Source organism: Pelobates fuscus, chromosome 10, assembly GCF_036172605.1.
Source record: "Pelobates fuscus isolate aPelFus1 chromosome 10, aPelFus1.pri, whole genome shotgun sequence".
Classification (NCBI taxonomy): Eukaryota; Metazoa; Chordata; class Amphibia; order Anura; family Pelobatidae; genus Pelobates; species Pelobates fuscus.
This window is the reverse complement of record NC_086326.1, coordinates 46,783,854-46,807,282: the sequence shown is the minus strand read 5'-3', so window position 1 is coordinate 46,807,282 and position 23,429 is coordinate 46,783,854. Positions and strand designations below refer to the sequence as shown.

At 41.7% G+C, this 23,429-nt stretch overlaps 1 protein-coding gene across 1 annotated transcript in view; it reads left to right on the top strand.

The window, feature by feature from the left end:
* The first annotated feature begins 5,595 nt into the window (after positions 1–5,595).
* Positions 5,596–23,429, top strand: part of JAKMIP3 (Janus kinase and microtubule interacting protein 3) — a 126,818-nt gene continuing 108,984 nt past the window's right edge. Inside the window, exon 1 of the mRNA XM_063434585.1 lies at positions 5,596–5,682. The gene's annotated coding sequence lies outside the window, so the exon portion shown is untranslated. The remainder of the gene's footprint in view (positions 5,683–23,429) is intronic.

Sequence of the window (23,429 nt, the reverse complement as noted above, 5' to 3'; positions counted from 1 at the left end):
TATACAAGTGTAGTTATAAACCAACGCGCTACCTACTTAATGCACCCCAGGGCGCAGTATGGGCAGTGAGTCTAAACATTCTATGCACTCCTATACTATTATGACACGCTGCGCTGCTTTAAGTGGGTGTTTGTGCTCTAAAGTGATGCGTGTGCCATGCTATGTGTACAACACTTTATCATTAGGCAGTATGCTTGGCTAATCATAGGCATAGTTAATGCAAAGGCAAATAATGGCGTGTGTCCACGGCTGCAAGCCTTTTGCAGGAGTCCGTCAGGTTAAGTGGGTTCCGCATCAAAGCGTGGGGTGGCAAATAAGAGCGTTGTTTTAAGTGAGAGAGCAACTGGTAAACATAGAACCTTGTCCTTAGACAATGTAGCATCCACAGGGGGTCCGGTAGGTCAGACAGCCCTGGTGTGACTTCCGCCGTAGAAGGTAAGTCCCCGGTCAGCCAACTCCCGATGGCGGGAAGCGCAGTGACCCTGGAAGGTGGTGTTTGGCATGTGGGTCTATTGGTAGGTGACACATATGAGCCGACTGTGTCTCTCGTGCGTGAGTGCTGTGGGTGGTCTGGGCTGGCTCGTTGTGTGTGTGAGCCGGCAGCCGGTGTCTCCGTGGAGTGCTCGTCATCCGAGGCCGAGAGCTGTGCGAGGGCGGTCTCACCCGCACGGACTGGGTTTCAGGCAAGTGAGCTCTGATAGTGGGACGACTCGTACGACTCGATAGCCTCATTAAAAGATTGTACATGGCAGTATGTAAAGCCATTTGCCATATTATAATGTAAACGAACAAAAGAGTAGGACAACTAGATGGTCCCCACCGTGACACTCAGAGAAGAATTAAGTGTCAAAGTGAGAACCAGTAAACCCAAGCAACTTAGTGAGACTCCAGGTGTCTCTAAGGGCTTTACCCTATAATAAATATACAAGAAAGATAAATAATACATTGACTCTCATACAAACACCCTTTGAAAGTCACTGTATTTCCTGGATATATATGTAGTCCTGAGTGATGTTAATGCAAAAAAAATATAGGATGAAAGCAGAAAACTTAGGTAAATAAGATACACCAACAAAAAAATGTGTAACCACTAACAAATGAACTGCTATGCCTGCAATTATGTATCAACTCAGTGAAAGGGGATTATGTCCAAGTAGAGGAAACCATTAGATAAAATGAGCTTTATTGCATTGGCTCAAAAGGTAGAGCCTCTATTGGATCCCCAGTAGGTTGATGTTAACTACATAAAGAACACACCAGGTCATCCCAAAGACTATCAAGGATAAAAAGTTATAGCTGTATTCTCTGCCCTAGCTGAATAAACAGGAAAATGAATTCACAGATCAGGACAGGATAGCCAAATATTAGCAAATCGTTATAGGTTGATGGATATAACTGAAAGTGTCAGTCAAATCACTCAGGAGGGAGTACCAATAGTATATGTGTTAGTATCCTTGAAATAGACCTGGGAGACAGGTATTAGCCAGATATAGGGTATACACAGGAGGATAGTAGTAAAAGGTAAGCCAGTCAAAAGTTGAGCTGGCAATAGTTAACTAACACAGCCTCTCTCCCTGTAAAACTGGCTAGATAGGCATAGAAGGAAAAGATAATCGAAGAGGATTACATGAAATTAATCAAGCGTGCTTAAAAATAAACAGTGCAGTGTCCAGTGCCCATAACCTATAAGGGAAAACGCCTGACTGACATGCGTTTCGGTGCAATACTAAGTGCACGTTCGTCAGGGGCATCACTCAGGACTACAGATCCAGGAAATACAGCGACTTTCATACGGTGTCTGTATGAGAGTAAATGTATTATTTCTCTTTCTTGCATTTTATAATGTACACTGTGAATTGTGGGACGTCACATTTAATGTGGATAACTACAAGCTTAGCCATTAGCAACCGTCTTGGTGGTAAGTTGCTACCAGTGCAAAAGCAATAAAGGGCAATCATTTATTAACATCTAGTTCGTTATTGCATTTTATTCGTACATGCATAACCACATGCAGGACCGGACTGGGAAAATATTCGGCCTGGGCATTTATGAATCACAGCAGCCCACTGAGAAGGGGGCGGGCCAAGGGGGGTGTTTTGTCATCACCAATGACAAGCACGCCTCCTCTCAAAGGACCTGTTATTGTTCTACGCAGTGCAAGCAAATTGAGTAACATGCTTGTGCTGTGTTTGCTTGTGACATGTCTCTGGTGTCTCCATAAATGGGATACAAAAGGACAAAGGAAAGCGTATTGTACATGTGTTTAGGACCTGCTTGTGGCATTACGTGTGTGTAGAGTGAGTTGATTGTGGTGTGGTGTTTTGTGTAAATGTCGGTTTCAGTTCAGGGCTTGAGTCCTGAAGGAACGTGTGGGAATGGCGTTCCTGCACTTTTTCCACAGCAGGAATGCTGTTCCCGTTTGTGGTCCTGCAGGACTTGTTTGCCCGCGAGGGCAGGCGGGCAAACAGCCTTGGGGCCTTTTCAGGCTCCCTGCATCACTCTGCGGCGCGCGAGGGAGCTGAGCAGGGAGAGCTCCCAGATTAGCGCTCCCTCACCGCCTGCCTGGACTTTAACCGCCTGCCTGCCTTCCTGCCAGCACAGCCCGGCCAGCAGCCCCACTGGACCCAGGTAAAAAATCCACAAAGCTCTCCCAAATGTAGGGAGGCTAGGTGGATTTTAAAAAATAATCTGTGAGTGTTTATTTGGGGGAAACGTGTGTGTGTCTGTCAGTGAGTCTGTGTGTGTGTACATCTGTCAGTGTGTGTCTGTGAGTGTGTGTGTCTGTCAGTGAGCCCCCCTACCCTCCTACCCACCACACAGACCCCCTTCCCACCATACAGCCCCCTACCCTCTCACAGCCTTCCTACCCAAACCTTGTCACAGCCATCCCCACCCTGTCTCCCCACACACCATCACAGCCCCCCAACCCCACAAACCCTGTCACAGCCCCCTCACACACCCTGTCACCTCTCCATACACGCACCCTGTCACCCACCCACACACACACACTCTATCATCCCCATACACACACTGACACCCACTGCATACAATATCCCCATACCCAATTACTTTCAGCCTCCATACACTGTCACCCCTTCACCCAGCTATATATATGCATATGAGCGTATATTTTTTTTAGGTGGGAGGTGGATCTTGGGTGAGTTCCCACACTTTTTTTCCCCAGGCAGGACTTGTCCCCGTTTTAGTTGTGTTGTGTTTGTGGTGTAATATGTATGGCTAGGGACTGTAGAGAAAGAGTGTGAGTATAAGGGATGAGTAGCGAGTGTGTGCATAGGGGCTGTAGTGTATGTGTGTAATGATGATGTAGGGGTTGTAACTTGTTTGTCTTTGCTTACAGGGGAGGGGATCTAGTGTGTTCATAGGGGATCCAGAGTGTGTATGTCATTAATGTAGTGTGTGTAGGTGGTACAGTGTATTCCTATAGGGGATCTATTGTGTTCATAGGGGATATAGTATGTGTGGAGGACCCAGAGTGTGCGTAGGATAGTGTGTGTGTGTGTGTGTGTGTGTGTGTGTGTAGGATTCAGAGTGTGCATAGGGATTCTAGTGTGTGTAGGTAGAGGATCCATAGTTATGTATGGGATCTAGGGTGTGTGTTTAAGGGATGTTGTGTGTGTGTGTGGAATTTAATGTGTGTAGGGATGCAGTGTGTGTGTGTGGGGGGGGAGGGATGTGAAGGGTGTCCTTTGTGTGAGGGATGCAGGGTGTGCAGGGTGTGTCAAGGGTGCACTGTGTGTGAGGGGTGCAGTGTGTGTGGAGGGTACACTGTATGTTTGAGGTAGTGTTTGGGGGCAGTGTGTGTTTGTGTGTGGGTGGCGTGCATGGTAGTGTCTGGGGTGCTGTGGGTGGGGTAAAAAATAAACAAATGTATATGTGTGGGTTTTTTTTTGTTTGCTTTTATTATTATTCTTGTGATTAAAAATATATTTAGAATTAGAAAGGGTGGGAGTTTAGGTCTGAAGTGGTCAATGGGCTAGATAGGGGCATGAACCCAGAATTATTAAAGTAAATTTAAAGAGGAATCCCTATTCTCATTATTGTGTTCCCACACATATGTGAGAATATGATTAAGCCATCTGTGGAAACTTCCATCAGGGAGCAGCCATCATTTAGATCAGGGGTGTACAATAGGTAGAGCCCCAGAGGTTTTAAAACTACAGATTCCATGATGCTTTGTCATTCTGTCATAGGCATGCACAGCATCATGGGAGTCGTAGTTCTACAAGACACCCCTGATTTAAATGGACCATTACTTCTCAGGATTTTCAATGGTCTATTATGTATCCCATACATTTGATACGTGCATGTTTTTGAAGTTTGGGAAATACATTTTGATGTTGAGATTAAGAACTCCTATTTAGTTATATCCTGTCAATCATGGTTATAAACGCTGCCTTTATTTGTCAATGAACATAAGTGTGCAATGTATGTCATGGCGATGCCTGGCTGGAACTGGACTCCGTTGTCGGTTGCTAAATATATATATTTAAATAAAAATAGAGCATCATTTGTAAAAGAGATAAACACAAATTTATGATAGGGCATTATTCTATTATTCTATTTTATAAAAATAAAAAAAAGGTTGGAAAAACCATTTAACATTGTTCATGTTACATTTTAGTTGCATAAATTGTTATCAATAGGTCACTAAATATTTCTCAGAACAACTCTGCCCCTGGCCACACTCCCACTCGAAATGTTGGGAGGTGTGATGTGAAAAAAAGAAGAACACACTAAGCAGTAGAACTATTGCAACTCAGTGAAGTAATTTTGCTACAGAGTCGTTGATCACACTCTCCCCTATTTTTTAGGCAAACTATTTGGGAGTATAATTTGACATAACCTAGGGCTCTCCCCCCGGAGTGTTTTACACTGCATTAGGTTAATTTACATAGAATTCCCTGAAATCCATGCATCTTGTACATTTAAACATAAGTATTACAAATTATTTATTTTTAAATACTACAACCCTTAGTTAACTTCTAGATCAGAACGTTACGGCTGATCTGGAATTTGAGCATTCTACAGCATCCTTCCTGCTGTGTTCTACACATTGTATCTATTTTCATTCCCCATCCTAACATCTTGCCGAAGCCTTGCCTTCCAAGCTCTCTGCCTGCACACAGAGAATGCTTGCAGTTTTAGAAGTGTGCACTTGATGACGTGCTTGCACTCCGAGAAGTATCGGTACTCCAATGGCTGATAGGAAATTGCTGCAAGCTTGCTATGAGCTCATTCCCTTAGGAGGACACAGGATTCACGGTGCATCACTGGGAGGCTGCATCCTTCCTGCATCCTTAGCAATAGCATCTTTTCTAAGCAGGCTTGCCTGAATCCTCACTTTGTGGGCGTGTACATGTGGTAAGCAATATCTGCTATCCTCTATTTTTTTTTTCCTGTGTGTTACCTGCCTCCCTTGATTGCTGGAATATCTCCTATTGCAGCATTTATTTTGTACACAGACTTGTGGGGGAAATACATTAAAAACCTAGAGAAGGGATGGATTGGTTTATATCTAGTGTGCTGTATACACAGGGAATGATGAAATCTTGTTAGCTGTGCTAAGAGCCTGCTGGTGCTACAATGAATTGCACTGCAAGTCAAGAATGGTACTATGCACAGATCAAGCAGTGTGTAATGGTGATGTATCCTGCATGCAAGGTTAGTCCATTCTTATCATTTCTATTTTGCTTCCTCATTATTTCCAGTAATTGCATACAGTATGCTAGCGTTGCTTCAATCCTGTTTTCTTCCATTCTGTTGCAACATTGTAGGCCTGTAATGCTATTCTATGATCATCTGCTGTGAGCATGCAGCTGATCCACCCTTTTGCAGCGTTCTGTATAGCAACAATTTTGAAATTGCCTGTAACCCTTGGAGTGCCAGGCCAGGGTGTGATATCCCCTGTGCACATGAAAGCTCAGTTCAATCCCTCTTGGATGCAAAGGGCAAAACAAATGTTACAACTCCAGATCTTTAATTTTCTCCCTCTTTTTAAGGGTTAATGACCATGTTCATAATACAGGTAGTTTCAGACTTGACTCATTATACCACATCATCTTCTGTATATCTATTGCCGAAAGGGATTTATATATATATATATATATATATTTATTTTTTAAATATCTTTTTATTTAAATGTTCAAATGTGATAGGCAATTGTGTGTTTATCTTTTCTCTCTATGCTCCAAATATTATTATTATTATGATTATTCGTCCGGTATTGAAAATCTCAGGATGTGCAGCATCTGCAGACTACAATTCCCATCACACATCTGCGTGAACAATATCTCAAATTATTTTTGTAACCTCAGGTAGTCCTGCAGCTTTTGAGTGCAATCCCCATCAGGCGCAACCAGCCAATGAATAAGCCAACTGATCGTAGCAGGTGCTAAACTCTGCAGCAGCAGGCTGTACAGGTCACTAATACATAATATTCACTATAATAAAAATGTATTTTGGAGAACACTTGTTAAAAGTAAAGCAGATTAATTGCTGTGGGCTGTTGGATCCCATTCATTATGGATAATATTGTACATACAGTACATATAATGTCATATATGTGTGGGCTGAATAGGTAGTGTGTGTGCATCCATGATCCGCTGCGATAAATCTGTTAGCTGGCATAGTTATTTTTAATCTTAACAGATCTGCCTTATAAGTCGTGACAGACGGACATGTTTGAATATTTGTGTAGTCATCTACAATCTAACAACATGCGGCCTCCAATGAAATGTCATTTCTGCTTTTTATTTAGAGCTTGAAACCATGTAGCAAAGTGTAACTGTAGAATTATTTTATGTTACTGATCGTGTGTGTGTGTGTGTGTGTGTGTGTGTCTATACACACTTGTATACACTAATGTAAAATATTGTGTGTTAAAATATGTATCCAGAGACTGGCCCTGGGAAATCTTCTGGTGTGCCTGCATGGCAGGAAAAGCTACTGGTCTTGAGGGAATATTTACTGGTCTACTCAGTGTAATTTGTTGTTTTTGTTTGTTTTTTATTTTTACCCATCTGTAATATTTTCTTACTTCTCCTAGGCAATTAGATATGTGAAAATGTTCAGCTCTGTCTATAGGTATGTATGTAAATTCCAGAGAACACTATAGATGGTTCCAAGAGCATTTGGGTGTGATTGGCCTTTTATGATTATGTGTCAGGATGCAAAGAGAAGTGGTGCTAGTAACTTTCGGCCCTGGCTCCTTATTGGCGCAACTCTGACCAATTTAGTTTGGTCTTCCCCATACACTCACTTTGGAAAGGTCACACACAGGTGTACAGAGTAATTTTAAATAATTATGTGCGTCAGCAAGCTTTTCCTGCAGCCGTTTTCCAAAGGAATTTTAAATCAGACTAAAAAGTGGTGGTTTGTGGAAAATACAAATAATCAGTCAGTACTCAAAAAAAATAAAAATAATTAATGCTTTTATATACATTTGTTTTTCTTTTAATGCCACGCTTCCACCATGTTGTATGGGGCAGTTCCATTTTTATTCACCCCAGTTATTACTATTAAAGTGATGTCCGTATATGCCGAACAAATCTTACATCTTTACCAGGCTTGACAGATATGTTCTCCTCCTCCTGCCTTTCCATTCTCCCACTTCAACAAAAACTGCTGTACATAACAAACCCAATGTCTCAATCTGCTCATGTACCCCTTACTACAAAACCTCCAATGGCCTTTCTTGTACAGTGCACTTGTCATGACAAATGCAATGTCATAATTGATTAATTTAAGAATTTCTCGCAAATGTCTAGCTTTTGTCTAAAATCAGAGTTTACAAAGCAGACCCTTCCTCCTCCACTCACTCAATTCATTATGTGCCGATTGGCACAGAGATAAGAAAAGCTTGGGATAAAAATATAATCTTGTCTCTCTAGAAATCACTGATAAGACCACACTTTGAATATATTGTGCACATTTAAATATCTTTTAATTTTGAAAAACAGCTCCTCAGAGAGGATACGATGGCATTATACAAATATATTCGGGGCCAGTACAAATCATTGTCTGGCCATCTATTAATAAACAGCACTATACATAGGACATGAGGTCACGCATTTAGACTGGAAGAAAGGAGATTTAGTCTAAGGCAAAGTAAAAGGTTTTATAGTAAAAACAATAAGCAGGTGAGAGAGGATGGACTTGATGGATGCACGTCTCTCTTTTCAGCCATGTAACTATGAAAATGTTGTGTTTTGAGTGTCTGTTATCAGGAAGCCCTCTTCTGGGGATCTCCCCTGCTTGTCTTCAGTGTAAGTGAAAGCAATACCTGCAAAGGGAAGAGGGGAGGAGGGGCAGGCTCTTTGTGAACACAACGATGTGGAGAGAAGCAGCAAGAATGACTTATTGCAACAGCAGGCAACCTGGGAATGGAGAGAGCAAGAGAAGAAATATATTTTATTTACATACCATAAAGCCAACAGTGTGCAGGGAAAGTTTGTCCATGCTCCCCAAACAGGAAGTGTAACACCCACTGAAAACATGATTGATTGGTCTCAGCAGGCGATGGAGTAATGGGGAAAAAAGTAAAATGTGTGTGTTTAATACTATTAAGGGAAGGAACATTTAATTAATTGTATAACATGAGTCCAGCCAGATGGTTAGAAAAATGCAATCTTATTCAATCATGACCTGTTCACTTTCACGTTCTTTGGTATTCAAACCTCCCTACCTTTCCTCATTCACTTCTTACTGTACCACTGCTCATCCAAGCTGCTCTTACCTCTACATCCTTAAGATCACCTTCTCACGTATGTGCATCTTCCTGATTCCATTTTTTCTATCTCTTAGTCCTTCCTAGAAAAATATTAGGACATGGGGCGTGAGTTTTTTGTAAGACCTTTTACTTTAGCAATACTTGGTAACACTGTCTAATAAGACACGGGTCAGCAACATATGGCACTCGAGGTGCCTTTGCAAAAACACCACTGGCAATTCACATACAAGCACACAACCCCACAAGCAGCCTTTCACATGCAATAACACAAGCAGCCCCACACATACGCAAACCACCAAGCACACAATGTGACGTGTATATACACAAACACAATTCCACAAGCAGCTCCCACACACAGCCCACATTCATAGGTATCCTGCACAATACCACAAACTACTCATAAACCTATACAATCTAACAACACACATACACACAAATCCAACGCTACAAAGCAAGTACAGCACCCAACACAAGTAGAATATGGCAACATTTGCACCTCGATTTTTAAAAAATGGGACCATCACGCCAAGGACTGTTTTGGCACGGTACTGCTAAAAGGTTGCCTACTCCTGTAATGGATCGTTAGCCTCATTAGCTGGGCAATTAACAGATCACCTGCAATTTATATAGCACATTAGCTGTGAATATGAAATGAGTGCTTCCTGCAATAGATTATGTCTGGATCTTGCTGTGCTTAGCATGTATCATTCAGCTTGACCTAGCCTTAAAGGGACACTACAGTCACCTGAACAACTTTAGCTTAATGAAGCAGTTTTGGTGTATAGAACATGCCCCTGTAGCCTCACTGCTCAATCCTCTGCCATTTAGGAGTTAAATCCCTTTGTTTATTAACCCTAGTCACACCTCCCTGCATGTGACTTGCACAGCCTTCCATAAACACTTCCTGTAAAGAGAGCCCTATTTAGGCTTTCTTTATTGCAAGTTCTGTTTAATTAAGATTTTCTTATCCCCTGCTATGTTAATAGCTTGCTAGACCCTGCAAGAGCCTCCTGTATGTGATTAAAGTTCAATTTAGAGATTGAGATACAATTATTTAAGGTAAATTACATCTGTTTGAAAGTGAAACCAGTTTTTTTTTTTTCCCCATGCAGGCTCTGTCCATCATAGCCAGGGGAGGTGTGGCTAGGGCTGCATAAACAGAAACAAAGTGATTTAACTCCTAAATGACAGTAAATTGAGCAGTGACATTGCAGGGGAATGATCTATACACTAAAACTGCTTTATTTAGCTAACGTAATTTAGGTGACTATAGTGTTCCTTTAACAAAACAAAAGGTTACATGGAAAGTTAAGAGATGTTTCACATTAACAGGATGTGAAATAAACCTTTTTATTTCATTTGTATTTACTATAAATTGGTTTGAGGTCTTAAATGAGCACTATAGGGTAAGGAACACAAACCTAAATTTCTAACCCTATAGTGTTAAAACCACCATTTGGCACCCTGGCCCCTCTTGCCACCCTAAATATAGTAGAATCTTACTTGTATTCATGTCGGCAGCTGCTACTTCTGCCCCTGTCTGCTGACATAAGCAGAAGTGGTGGTCGGAGCCAATCACAATGCTTCCCCATAGGATTGACCGAGACTGTGAATGAGGTAGATCAGGGGCAGTGTTTACAGCAAAAAGCTTGAAGGTAGGGGGCGTGGCTAGCCGAGCAACAGAGCGGACGCAAACCTCTGGAGCTCCGAGACAGAATCCCAAATATAGCGATATTCCAGACATACAGGAGTCCCACAGGCGATATCCTTACCCACCCTCCAACAGAGACTGCCATGGGGCGCAAAAATAGAAAATACCAGCCTCCAGCGATGCCGAGAATGCCGGACATAAGGCTCTCCTTTGAGAGACCTGCAGCCGCAACCGCGGCTCCCGCCAAAATGGCGCCCGCGGCCCGGGCTGAAGAGGAGGCCTCAGACGCATCCCAAGAGGAGGGAGACATATCCTCCTCACCCGAGCCGGGAGAAGACTACCCAGAAACGGACTCCGAGGAGGACTCCTCCCCAGTGACTAAGGGAGACATAAAAAACCTCCTGCAAGAAATAAGGCAAGTCTGGAAATCGGACCTGAAAGAGGCCCAAGCAGACATAGGAGACCTCCGCAAGAGGATCTCCGAAATTGAAAATAAAGAGCAAACACGAGAACACCAGGTGCAGAACACCCACAACCAAATAGAGGACCTGGCCACAAAGGTGCAGAAACTTACCCGGTCGGTGACCGCACTGGAATCCCGCCACAGACGCAAAAATGTCCGCATGCGGGGAATACCGGAAACGGTGTCGGACGAAGCCCTGCTACCCTTCACCCAGAGGCTGGTGGCCTCGATGGGCCTAAAGAGCAAAGACACCAAGGGGATGTTAGTCTCGGCGTTCCGAGTGCGGAAAGCGGCAACAGCACCTCCAGGGGCTCCGAGAGACACAATAGTCATTTCCAGAGACATTGCAGTGAGGACCGCTATCCTCAACAGATCCAGAGAGATCAAGTCATTCCGGCTAGAGGGCTGCTGCGTGACGATCTATGGAGACCTTCCCTTCGGGGTACTAGTGGCAAGGAGACAACTGGCTCCAGTAGCCAAGAAACTGAGAGAGGCAGATGTCCGGTATCGCTGGGGAGAAGATGGAACGCTGAACGTCCAAAGGGGACATGAGATACTTACACTATCGGCCGGGGAAGACCCCACGGTGTTCTGGAAGACCATAAACTCACCGGGCGAGGACCGACAAAACACTGGGGCCTGACCCTGAGAGCGCAAACAAGGGGCAAATGAGAGCCTGCGAGATGAGCAGCCCTACAACAAGGACTGACCCACTACTTGACTTACCACATACCAGACAACACGACTAATCGTCTACACAATAACTCACATAATCAGGAGGGGAGACAGCCTCACACTTGGACGACATGGACAGTAACCTATGACACTGTGCCCCCCAGACCTGCTATAAGACATAATATAAACCACACTACGAGATGCAGAACCACACAGCCCAGACGCCCAACATCATAGCCACACGAGACTACACAACATAGACAACACAAAACAACTCATAAGAGACGAAGACACACACCAGACTATAACAAACCCCGATTGAAGGCAGCCTATGTGTCATGTATAAAAGAACAGCAGAACTTTTGAAATTTAAGACATATAGAAGAGGCACAGAATACAGTATGCCTCCATGACATACTCTGTATTAGTTGTATTTTTTTGATGCAAAATCTCAACAAAATATAAATTAAAAAAAAAAAAAGCTTGAAGGTAATGATTCTACTCATCAGAACAAATGCAATAAGCTGTAGTTGCTCTGGTGACTATAGTGTCCCTTTAACTTCAACTGCCAATTGCCAATATTTTTAGTAAACAAAAAACAAGCTTTGTTTTCATTTTTTCTGCAGCATTAAAAAAAGAACATTTTGTTTTTCTTATTTCATTGTCCATATATTGCACACTCTTACTTGTGATAAACACTTGAACTTTGGATCAAAGTGTATACTCTGTGGTAACAATGTACCAAAATATCCAAGAGACAACTTTTGTTTTCAACAGAAATATCTATATCACATAGAAGTCCAGCAATTTTAGCCTGAATCAGAACATATTCAGTTTCATAGAATACATTTTAGAGAGTTGCAGAATCCCACCATAGTTTAGGTTGACTTGGTTAGGGAACATTTCATGTACTAAAAAATATTTTGTATATGTTAAATGCCAAGACTCAGTTGGGATGCAGTCAGAAACCGTAAATCCTATTTTGCAGTCTTCTATTTGAAGATTTCTCTTATTTATTTATTTTTAAAATTTAACTGAACTATGAAAACCACAAAGGGTGCAAACTTCTGTTATTATCGGCCAATTCCATATATGTTGCATACAATCTTTGTTTGCAAATTTACATAGCTTAAACATTCATTTTTGTGATATGTTATTAGTATAGAATAAGAATAATTTATTTGGAATATTTTTAAAAAAATTTTTTTTGGTAAACAAATTTAAAATGGAATTTTCAGAAACACCCCCTCCCTAAAAACATGTATGGAAAAAAATTACATGTATGTATTTGGCACAGAAAATGTTAAAGGACCTGAACTTTATGGAGATTTATTTAAGGCAGCAATTTATTGGTAGAAGTATGTTGTTGTTCTTATTTCTAGCTTTAAAAAAAATTAAATAACCGCAGTGACCGCATAAAGAGGAGACACGGCAAAATCCCTGGACTGCTAGCGTCGGAAAGCAGGTCCCAACTTTCTAGGTTTTGTAAGAGATTATAATTTTTCCTCAGGTGCTGTGGGTAATTGATGCTCTTGCACACATCTTCACATGATCATAAAATTCTTCTCTCTATTATCCCGCAGGACATTTCTTCCAGTTTAAAAAAATATTGTTAGTTAGCGTGCAGTGTGGCTAACTTTGCTGATGTACCGGATATGCCTCTTCTATTCGGATTCTGCCACCTCTTCCTCATCAGTCATTTGTTGACCAAAAGTGTCCAGAATACAGGAGGTCGGCTAAAAGGTTACTACTCGCATACCCTCTCGATCTTGTGATTGATCCCTGATCTTTGGCAGCATGTTGGCCATTTAGAAGATCATTCGGCTTTATCGGGTCTCTTAGAATAAAGTTGGGTAAGTTTGTTAATTTATAGTTATAGAATTTTAGAAATAATAAAAAAATTCTAGATTAATTTAAAAAAATAACTTTTGGTCGGTATACAATGCTTTCCTCTCTCGTCTCTTTATGAATTATATGACTTTATTCATTGGGTGGGTGTTCTAGCACCAGATTCTCTTGTTTCTATGTTTGGATCACTCTGGTAGAGTAGGAATATGAATGATAATTTTTGTTATAGAACCTGTAGGTAATGTCAAACACATGGGAAATTGAATCTCTAAAATATTTTATTGCCATGGGGTGTGTGCATGGTGGTGGTGCTCAGCAACCTACCTGCAGTAATCTCATTTGCCAGAGGAGTACCCAACAATGTGTTTGACTATGACGTCATTCTACTTGTGTTTTTTTTTTAATTTTATTTTTGATGAATTACCGGAAAACCAATAAAATAGCAAAGTATTTCTGCACTCAAATGTGAACGCAAATGTTCGTTTTTGGGTTTTTTTGTTCCAACTGTCCAGTATTTTTATGTTTTTAGATCTTCTGAGTCTATTTCTCTTTGACGTTACCTATGCTGGCAGGGTTTTGTACACTCTGATATTGCTAGTGTCTAATTGTACTTTTTAATTTTTATTTTCATGTTGATCATGCATATTGCCAGCCATATATATATATATATATATGTATTATGTATGTATGTATGTATGTATATATGTATTATGTCAGGCTTTGGCAGTACTAGAAAGCTTCCCTGCTGTTTCTATCCTGTTTAATATTTCAGAGGAAAACTGTCTATGGATTTTGTATGCATAAAGTTTGCTGATTGATTTAAAAACAAAGGGATGGTACTGAGACATCACACTTTCTGTAAGAGTTGGCATTGCCATAGAATGCATAAAACATCATTCACAGCACAGGGGAATCATTGTCTTCCCTGTTTCTAATGACACCATCTATGAATAAGGATAATGACTGTCAATGCCATTGATGCTGTTCAGTATATCCAAATCCCTTGAAAGATTAAACTGTATGTGTTTTTCAAAAGGAAAATAATATTTGACATGAAGATGAGGGGATACTGCAAATGTATGGTTTGGTGGGGGGGGGGGGGGGGAATTATTCTTTTTGTCTTTAACTTAACATTAAAATTATTGCCGCAACAACTGGTGTGTTTGGTATGCTGCTGCACTCCAGATATTGTGGAATTTCACATTTAATTTAAGGGATGAAGGAGGTAAGCGCGTCTCTTCATCCCCAGTGCTGAGAGTTTAGTGCCTAGATAAGAGCCTTAATTCTATCTAGTAGTATTACAGACTGAGTATGCCAAAAATCCACAGAAAAGCACCTTAATATATGGTTTAGACTTCAGTAAGTGTGTGTATAAGTATATGGCATAAATAAATTGCTTCCCATGCTTTGAATTCAAGTTTAAACCGAATATCCTTAAAAAAACGTATTGATATAACTGGAAAGGGTTTAAGGCAGGGATAGGCAACCTTTTGGCACTCCAGATGTTGTGGACTACATCCCCATAATGCTCTTACACCCAGAAGGCTGGCAAAGCATCATGGGAGGTGTAGTGCAAAGCATCTGGAGTGCCAAAGGTTGCCTATGCCTGGTTTAAGGCCCTTCTCCGATCTACATGCTTTTCCAATGGAAAGGGGGCTTTCTCTGACATTGTAACTATTGAGAAGTCTGGATATATTAATACATTAATAGATGTATTGCTGCAAGTGATTTGAATGTGTTAATGGCAGTGGTGATTATAAATACATGAATAGCAATCTTTTTCGCCCAGCATGACATTACATGGTAGTTTCAAATCTGTGTGAGTTTAGATACGTGTCTGATAAATACATAACACTATTTAGCCTGTATCATCTTTTATACAAACGCCCATTTTTTTTTTAAAGAGCTGGAGAATGTCCTCATCGAGGGAAAGTGTCTAGAAGTGTGTAAAGTGGGTACATATTAATGTGACCTATAAATCGATCGGTTGGTTACTGTTTTTGTGTAATGGGGTTTTGCCATCTCTAGACAGCAATATAAATTTAGTGTAGTACCTTTAACCCCTTAAGGACCAAACTTCTGGAATAAAAGGGTATCATGACATGTCACACATGTCATGTGTCCTTAAGGGGTTAAACATGAATATAATGTATATTACTCAATGGTACTACCCATCTTTTAAAGAGCCTATTAGACCGTCTCAAGGTGTCTCAGGCTTTTAGTATTGTTTAGGGGAAACAGTTACCCCTTCTGTGCTTCCAAGTGGATTAAAAAAATGTAAAAATTAAATTTTTACTTAGGGAAAAAGTACAAATTTATTACAATAACCGCGTTTAAAAAAATGAATGCATAAAACCAAAACACTCTTTACCAATGTGCTTGACTTCCTTAATTGGTAAAATTGGAAAATGAAACTAAATTTAGCAATTTGGTTTTAATTCACAAAAATTTGTAATTGTGCAGATTTGCCTTGGTGAATAACCCTCTTTTCCTTTTAGCCCTGACTTCTTTATTTTATTCCCATAGTTAAGTGTTTATCCACAAACTGAGTGTCTCAATTATACTTCCACTTTATAAAGGACTTTATCCTGTTTGATATTCCCTGTTATGCTATTACAATGTCTTTAACAATGCACGTGTAATGGGGATTCAGAAAGCTAGGAAGTAACAATGTCCTATAGTGGATATTTTATTTATTGTTATTTGCTTTTGAGGAAACCTCGTTTAATCCATATTTTAAAGGGACACTCCACTGATGAAATACAAGTAATCACAATTTAGTAGATCTACTCCCAATGAAAACATGCACGCATTTATTGCTGCATTTTTTTAATTTCATTAGAGGGAATATATAAAAACCGTTTGCAAAAGCTGCAGATCTCCTGTTTGCAGTTAGCACTTCCCCACAGGGCCGCCATCAGAAATTTTGGGGCCCCTAACACAGCTCAAGGTCTGGGCCCCCTTCAAGCCTGCCCACAGGGCCCGCCTCCAAATCCCGCCCACAGGAATAAACACACACTAACATATACAAATACTGAAACAGACATACACACATGCATAGGGAGATACTGACACACACACACACAGACACACACACATATACATGCAGACATACACACATACATACACTGGCACACTGGCATACACACATACATACACTGGCACACACACATACATACACTGGCACACACACATACATACACTGGCACACACACATACATACACTGGCATACACACATACATACACTGGCATACATACATACGCTGGCATGCATACACACATACATACACTGGCACACTGGCATACACACATACATACACTGGCATACACACATACATACACTGGCACACTGGCATACATACACTAGCACACTGGCATACATACACTGGCATACACACATACATACACTGGCACACTGGCATACACACATACATACACTGGCATACACACATACATACACTGGCAAACTGGCATACATACACTGGCATACCCACATACATACACTGGCATACATGCATACATACACTGGCATACACACATACATACACTGGCATACGCAGATACATACACTGGCACACTGGCATACATACACTGGCATTCACTGGCACACATACACTGGCACACTGACATACATACATACATACACACATACATACACTGGCACACTGGCATACATACATACACTGGCATACACACATACATACACTGGCACACTGGCATACATACACTGGCACACTGGCATACATACACTGGCATACATACACTGGCATACATACACTGGCATACATACACACATACATACACTGGCACACTGGCATACACACATACATACTTTTCACACTGGCATACATACACTGGCATACACACATACATACACTGGCACACTGGCATACATACACTGGTATACATACATACATACACTGGCATACACACATACATACACTGGCATACACAGATACATACACTGGCACACTGGCATACATACACTGGCATACACACATACATACACTGGCACACTGGCATACATACACTGGCATTCACTGGCACACATACACTGGCACACTGGCATACATACATACACACATACATACACTGGCACACTGGCATACATACATACACTGGCATACACACATACATACACTGGCACACTGGCATACATACACTGGCACACTGGCATACATACACTGGCATACACACATACATACACTGGCACACTGGCATACATACACTGGTATACATACATACACTGGCATACACACATACATACACTGGCACACTGGCATACATACACTGGCATACACACATACATACACTGGCACACTGGCATACATGAACGCTCCTGGAGGAAGTCTCGTACACAATCAGACTTTCTCCATTATAGATTCATATTGTGTTCATACAGTGCAGCCCTTGCCAAACAGTCCTATTTTTCCACTCTCATTAGTTCATGTTCCCGCAACCCCAGGCGTCTCTTTCACACCTTTAATTCTCTTCTTCGCCCTGCTGTGGCCACCCCCAAAACTAACCTTACTGCTGATAACTTTGCATGTTACTTCACTGACAAGATTGAACAGCTAAGGAAAGAATTCTCCCCTCCTTGCCTTTCTGTTTCTCAATCACACATAGATCATGCCTTTCCTACCCTTCAGACATTCTCCCCAGCTACTGACCAAGAGGTGGCTGCTCTTCTTTGCTCCTCTCGCCCCACCACTTGCCCGCTCGATCCTGTCCCATCTCACCTTATTAGATCTCTCTCCACTTGTCTTGTGCCTTCTCTAACACACATCTTCAACTGCTCGCTCTCTTCTGGCATCGTCCCTGCTGACCTTAAACATGCCACTGTAGTACCTATACTAAAAAAAACATCCCTCGACCCATCCACCCCCTCTAACTACCGTCCCATATCCCTGCTCCCTTTTTCCTCAAAGCTTCTGGAAAGGCTTGTCTTTACCCGTGTGTCTCATTTCCTCAATTCCAACTCTCTCCTTGACCCCCTTCAATCTGGCTTCCGCCCTCTCCACTCTACAGAGACTGCCCTTATCAAAGTCACTAATGACCTAATCGCAGCTAAATCCAAAGGCCACTACTCCATACTAATTCTTCTTGACCTCTCAGCGGCCTTTGACACCGTTGATCATGCTCTCCTTCTTCAAACTCTTCAATCGCTTGGTCTCTGTGACTCTGTCCTCTCATGGTTTTCCTCTTATCTCTCCCAACGCTCATTCAGTGTCTCCTTTTCTAATGATACCTCCTCCCCTTGCCCTGTCTCAGTTGGCGTTCCCCAAGGATCCGTCCTTGGTCCCCTTCTATTTTCTCTTTATACTGCCTCTCTTGGCAAACTTATTACCTCTTTTGGATTTCGCTACCACCTGTACGCTGATGACACCCAGCTATATCTCTCCTCCCCGGACCTCTCCCCTGCCGTCCTGCAACGTGTCACTGCTTGCCTTTCTTCCATCTCTGACTGGATGTCCTCCCGCTTTCTGAAACTCAATCTCTCAAAAACTGAGCTCCTTGTCTTTCCTCCTCCTAATACTGATCCTCCTCTTTCGCTCTCCCTCCAAGTTTGTGGTACCAACATTAGTCCATCCTTGCAAGCGCGCTGTCTTGGCGTCATACTTGACTCTGGTCTCACCTTTGAGCCTCACATCCAGCATGTTGCCAAATCCTGTAGATTCCATCTTAAAAACATAGCCCGCATCCGCCCCTTTCTTGCACCAGATACTACCAAGGAGCTTGTCCATGCTCTAGTAATTTCCCGCATGGATTATTGTAACCCTCTCCTGATTGGTCTTCCCAATAGCCGTACTGCACCCTTACAGTCCGTAATGAATGCTGCTGCTAGATTGATTTTCCTCTCTAGTCGTTTCTCTCACACCTCACCCCTCTACCAGTCCTTACATTGGCTTCCTGTATGCTATAGGAGTCAATTCAAGGTACTAACTCATACCTATAAAGCACTGAACAACTCTAGCCCCTCTTATATCTCCTCACAGATCCATAGGTATGTCCCTTCTCGGTCTCTCCGTTCTGCCCGTGACCACCTGCTGTCCGTTGTCCGCACTCGTACGGCCAACTCGCGCTTGCAGGACTTCTCACGGGCGGCTCCCTTCCTATGGAATAGCCTGCCTACCGCCATCAGACTCTCCCCTAGTCTTGCATCTTTTAAGAAGTCCCTTAAAACCCATCTCTTTAGGAAAGCTTATGGCCTCCAAGACTAACCCTTACCTCACATACCTGTCTCTTGCCCTCTCCTAAAGGGCAGCCCACCTTATTTGATTGCAAATTCTTGTCCTAATGTGTTTTACACCCCACCTCCTATAGAATGTAAGCTCGTTTGAGCAGGGTCCTCTTCAACCTATTGTTCCTGTAAGTTTATTTGTAATTGTCCTATTTATAGTTAAATCCCCTCTCATAATATTGTAAAGCGCTACGGAATCTGTTGGCGCTATATAAATGGCAATAATAAATAAATAAATACATACACTGGCAAACTGGCATACATACACTGGCACACTGGCATACATACACTGGCATACACACATATATACACTGGCACACTGGCATACATACACACACCTCATTTTCAGCCACCCTCCTCTCTTCCTTACCATTTCGTCGCAGGAGGGTGGCTGGGGATGATGTGCGTCGGCTTCCTCTCCTTGCGGCCTTTCTCTTCTCCTTCCCCCGCGCGGAGTAAACAGGGAGGAAGTGACCGGACGTCACTCCCTCCCAGCAGCACTTGCTTTCCGGCTGCATTTTCTTTTTAAAGGGGCCCGGTCACGCTATTATAGTGCTGACCGGGCCCCTGAAGATAATAGGGCCCATTGGGTGGCCCTAAATGCTTGGGCCACCTGATGGGCCCCATCAGCATATGGGCCCCGGTGCAGATGCACCGGCGGCAGTTAAGCTAATACACGTGGGGCCCGGGCGGCCGGGCCCCCCAGGGCCGCCGGGCCCGTGACAATTGTCACGGTTGTCATGCCCTGATGGCGGCCCTGCTTCCCCAGCCCAGACTGTCTGTGGCTGTTCAATTACTGGCTTCCCAGTGCAGCTCAATGAAAAGTCTTTGCAAGGCTGGTGCTCTGGGCAATTGCTGCCTCTTGAGTTTATCTACACTGAGCTAACTAAACCAGGATGTAACAGGATCGGATGTCTAACAGCTGGAAGGTGTATCAAGGATAATTTATAAATGTGCCCACAGAGGGGCTGAGTGGCTGAGGGGGAGGAGAGGCGCACACATAGGGGCTGGGAGGTAGGGGGTGGGGAGAGACGCACAGAGTGCTGAGGAAGGGGGAAAAGAGACACACAAAGGGGCTGATAGAAGATGTTTTTATTTTGTGGGGGAGGTGCAAGTAGCTGGTCTTGCCTAGGGCCCAGAATAGTCTTTAGTAGAGTGTTCCTTTCTTTAACTCTCTGAGTTTGCTTGGTTTGCTGCAGACATACAGCTCCTTCGGGAACAAGAATGTGCTGACGACCCTACCATTCTCTCGATAAATCCCACAGCAGTTGTTTGATTTCATGTTTTCGGATCAGTCATGCACATATTTTAGAGAAGAGTGGAACAAACGACGAGTGGCAGGTCACTGGACTTTTGGATGGAGTGCTCAGTGGCGTGTTAAAGGATATCTGGATAATAATTGCATTCCTCTTTGACTTACCATCACTAATCTCAAAGCTCTGGCAGTATTGGGTATCTTGAGGACCTAACTTGACACACAAGTGTATTAATACTACAGTGACACATATGTCACTTTACAAATCTCTTATATTTGTAGACCTGTGAAATGATTCTACACTTTCCTGGGTTTGGTTTGTAGACACTTAATTATTAAAGGTCAGTTTCCAGGCTGTGAGTTAGTCGTTCTCCTCCCCTCCCACACAGCCCTTCTGTTTTTCCCAAAGCTATTGCTATGTTGTGTTTTTTTAAAACCAACATTCCATAAAAATATTGCACTAAATACTTCTTATGCAGAATTGCACATTGCTAATTCAATGCATTTAGCTGAATCCAAATTGATCAAATGGAAAAATAGCTGTTTTTATAGACCAAACACTGCGGCTTTATGACAAAGCACCCAAATTAGCACTTAATTATTGTGCTGGAAATGTGACAGCTGGGACCACAAATAGTGTTTTGTTTTCTTTTTTCTTTTTTTTTTTATTTTTCCCTAAAAGCACTCTGTTATGGAAAAAGTGAGTTTCATATTAAGAAACTAAAATATACAGCTATCTGAACAAACTAATGTCCCTAAATATATAATCTATCTACATACCTTACTGCCAGGGCTTGACATTTCAGTAGGCTACATGTGCCTGCATGCCTAAGGCTACCTCTTCTTTATACAAATTTGTGTTTTTTTCCTTACCCATTTTACATGGTTAACTCATTTTGCTATATGGTAATGATAAGGGGGCACCTGAGAATTCTGAGCAAAGTAACACCTAAAGGTTTTTTCTAATTTTTTTTATTGGCATGTGCTAAATAATATGCAGTGCATTGTTGCCAAAAATCAACCTACAGAATCTGAAAAGAATGCCAAAAAAAGACTTAACATTTAGAATAACCATCACGGTGTAGCTAGATGCGTCCAGGAGCACAGACCTACTAATGAAGCTTTATGTAACTGAAAATATAACTTAGAAGAAGACCAAATTATTTTCTTTATATGGACTAGAGTTAAAACACATTTATAGTAATTAAATGACCTGTTGCGGTCTTATTTAATTGCCTTCAAACTATTTTTTATTAACTCAAACACATCAACAATCTAGTGTTCCTGGAAGAGTGACATTGGGATAGAAAAGGAGGCATAAGGATTAAGGCTCATAATGGGGACTCCCACCTAAATAGGACACTTGGATGGTATGGGTAAGGTTGTACTTTTTTCTTGGTTAGTGCAATAGCCCAATGTAGAAAACTATGCACCCTTAAATAACAGGAGGTACAATCTGTTCCTTGAGGGTACATTTTAGAGTGAAAGGAACAGTATAGGGTCAGTAACACAAACCTGTACACCATCTAGCTACCCTCTTGTCCCCCTAAATATAGTAAAATCTTACTTTTATTTCAGTCTGCTGCTTGGCTTGGTTGACATCATCAGAAGTGTTGATCAAAGCCAATAACAATGCTTTCATAGGAAAGCATTGGATTGGCTGAGCTTGTCAAGGAGGCAGATCGGGGCAGAGCCAGCAGAAACCTTAATGCAGGGAACCCCTCAAACCCTTCAACAAATAAGGAGATCAATACACAAAGAATGTGCCAATAAAAGTTAAATAGTCCCAAATATAAAGTGTCACTGAAGCAGCAGTAGTAGATCAGGGATACTTGGTAAAATGTAGATACATGAACTCTTCAGTATAAATGTGTGTGTCTGAGTATCTCAGGGTGTGTGTGTGTGTATGTATGTATGTATGTATGTATGTATGTATATATGTGTATATATATATATATATATATATAAAAAAGTAGAAAAAAATCCCAAGCACTCACGCTTTATGGTTCCTCATGTGCCGGGTGCCAAAGCCTGGACTCCAAAGATACATAGAATGCCAAAAAATAGCTGCTCACCGGTCTTGTTAAAATCCAAAAGTTTTATTAAATCATATTAAAATCTGTGACCAACGTTTCGGTCCCCGCTCGGGACCTTCCTCAGGGTCAGACAAAAATGATAGGACCTATCATTTTTGTCTGACCCTGAGGAAGGTCCCGAGCGGGGACCGAAACGTTGGTCACAGATTTTAATATGATTTAATAAAACTTTTGGATTTTAACAAGACCGGTGACCAGCTATTATTTGGCATTATATATATATATATATATATATATATATATATATATATATATATATATATATATATATATATATATATATATATATATATATATATATATATATATATATATATATAACTGAAGGTATCTTTGCACTCAAGCTGTACACTTAAATAAATGCCGGGTGCCAGTCAGGGCTTAATGTATCCAAGCAAAAAAGCAACAAATGTGGCTGCACTCACGGACTTGTAATAAAATCTTCTCTTC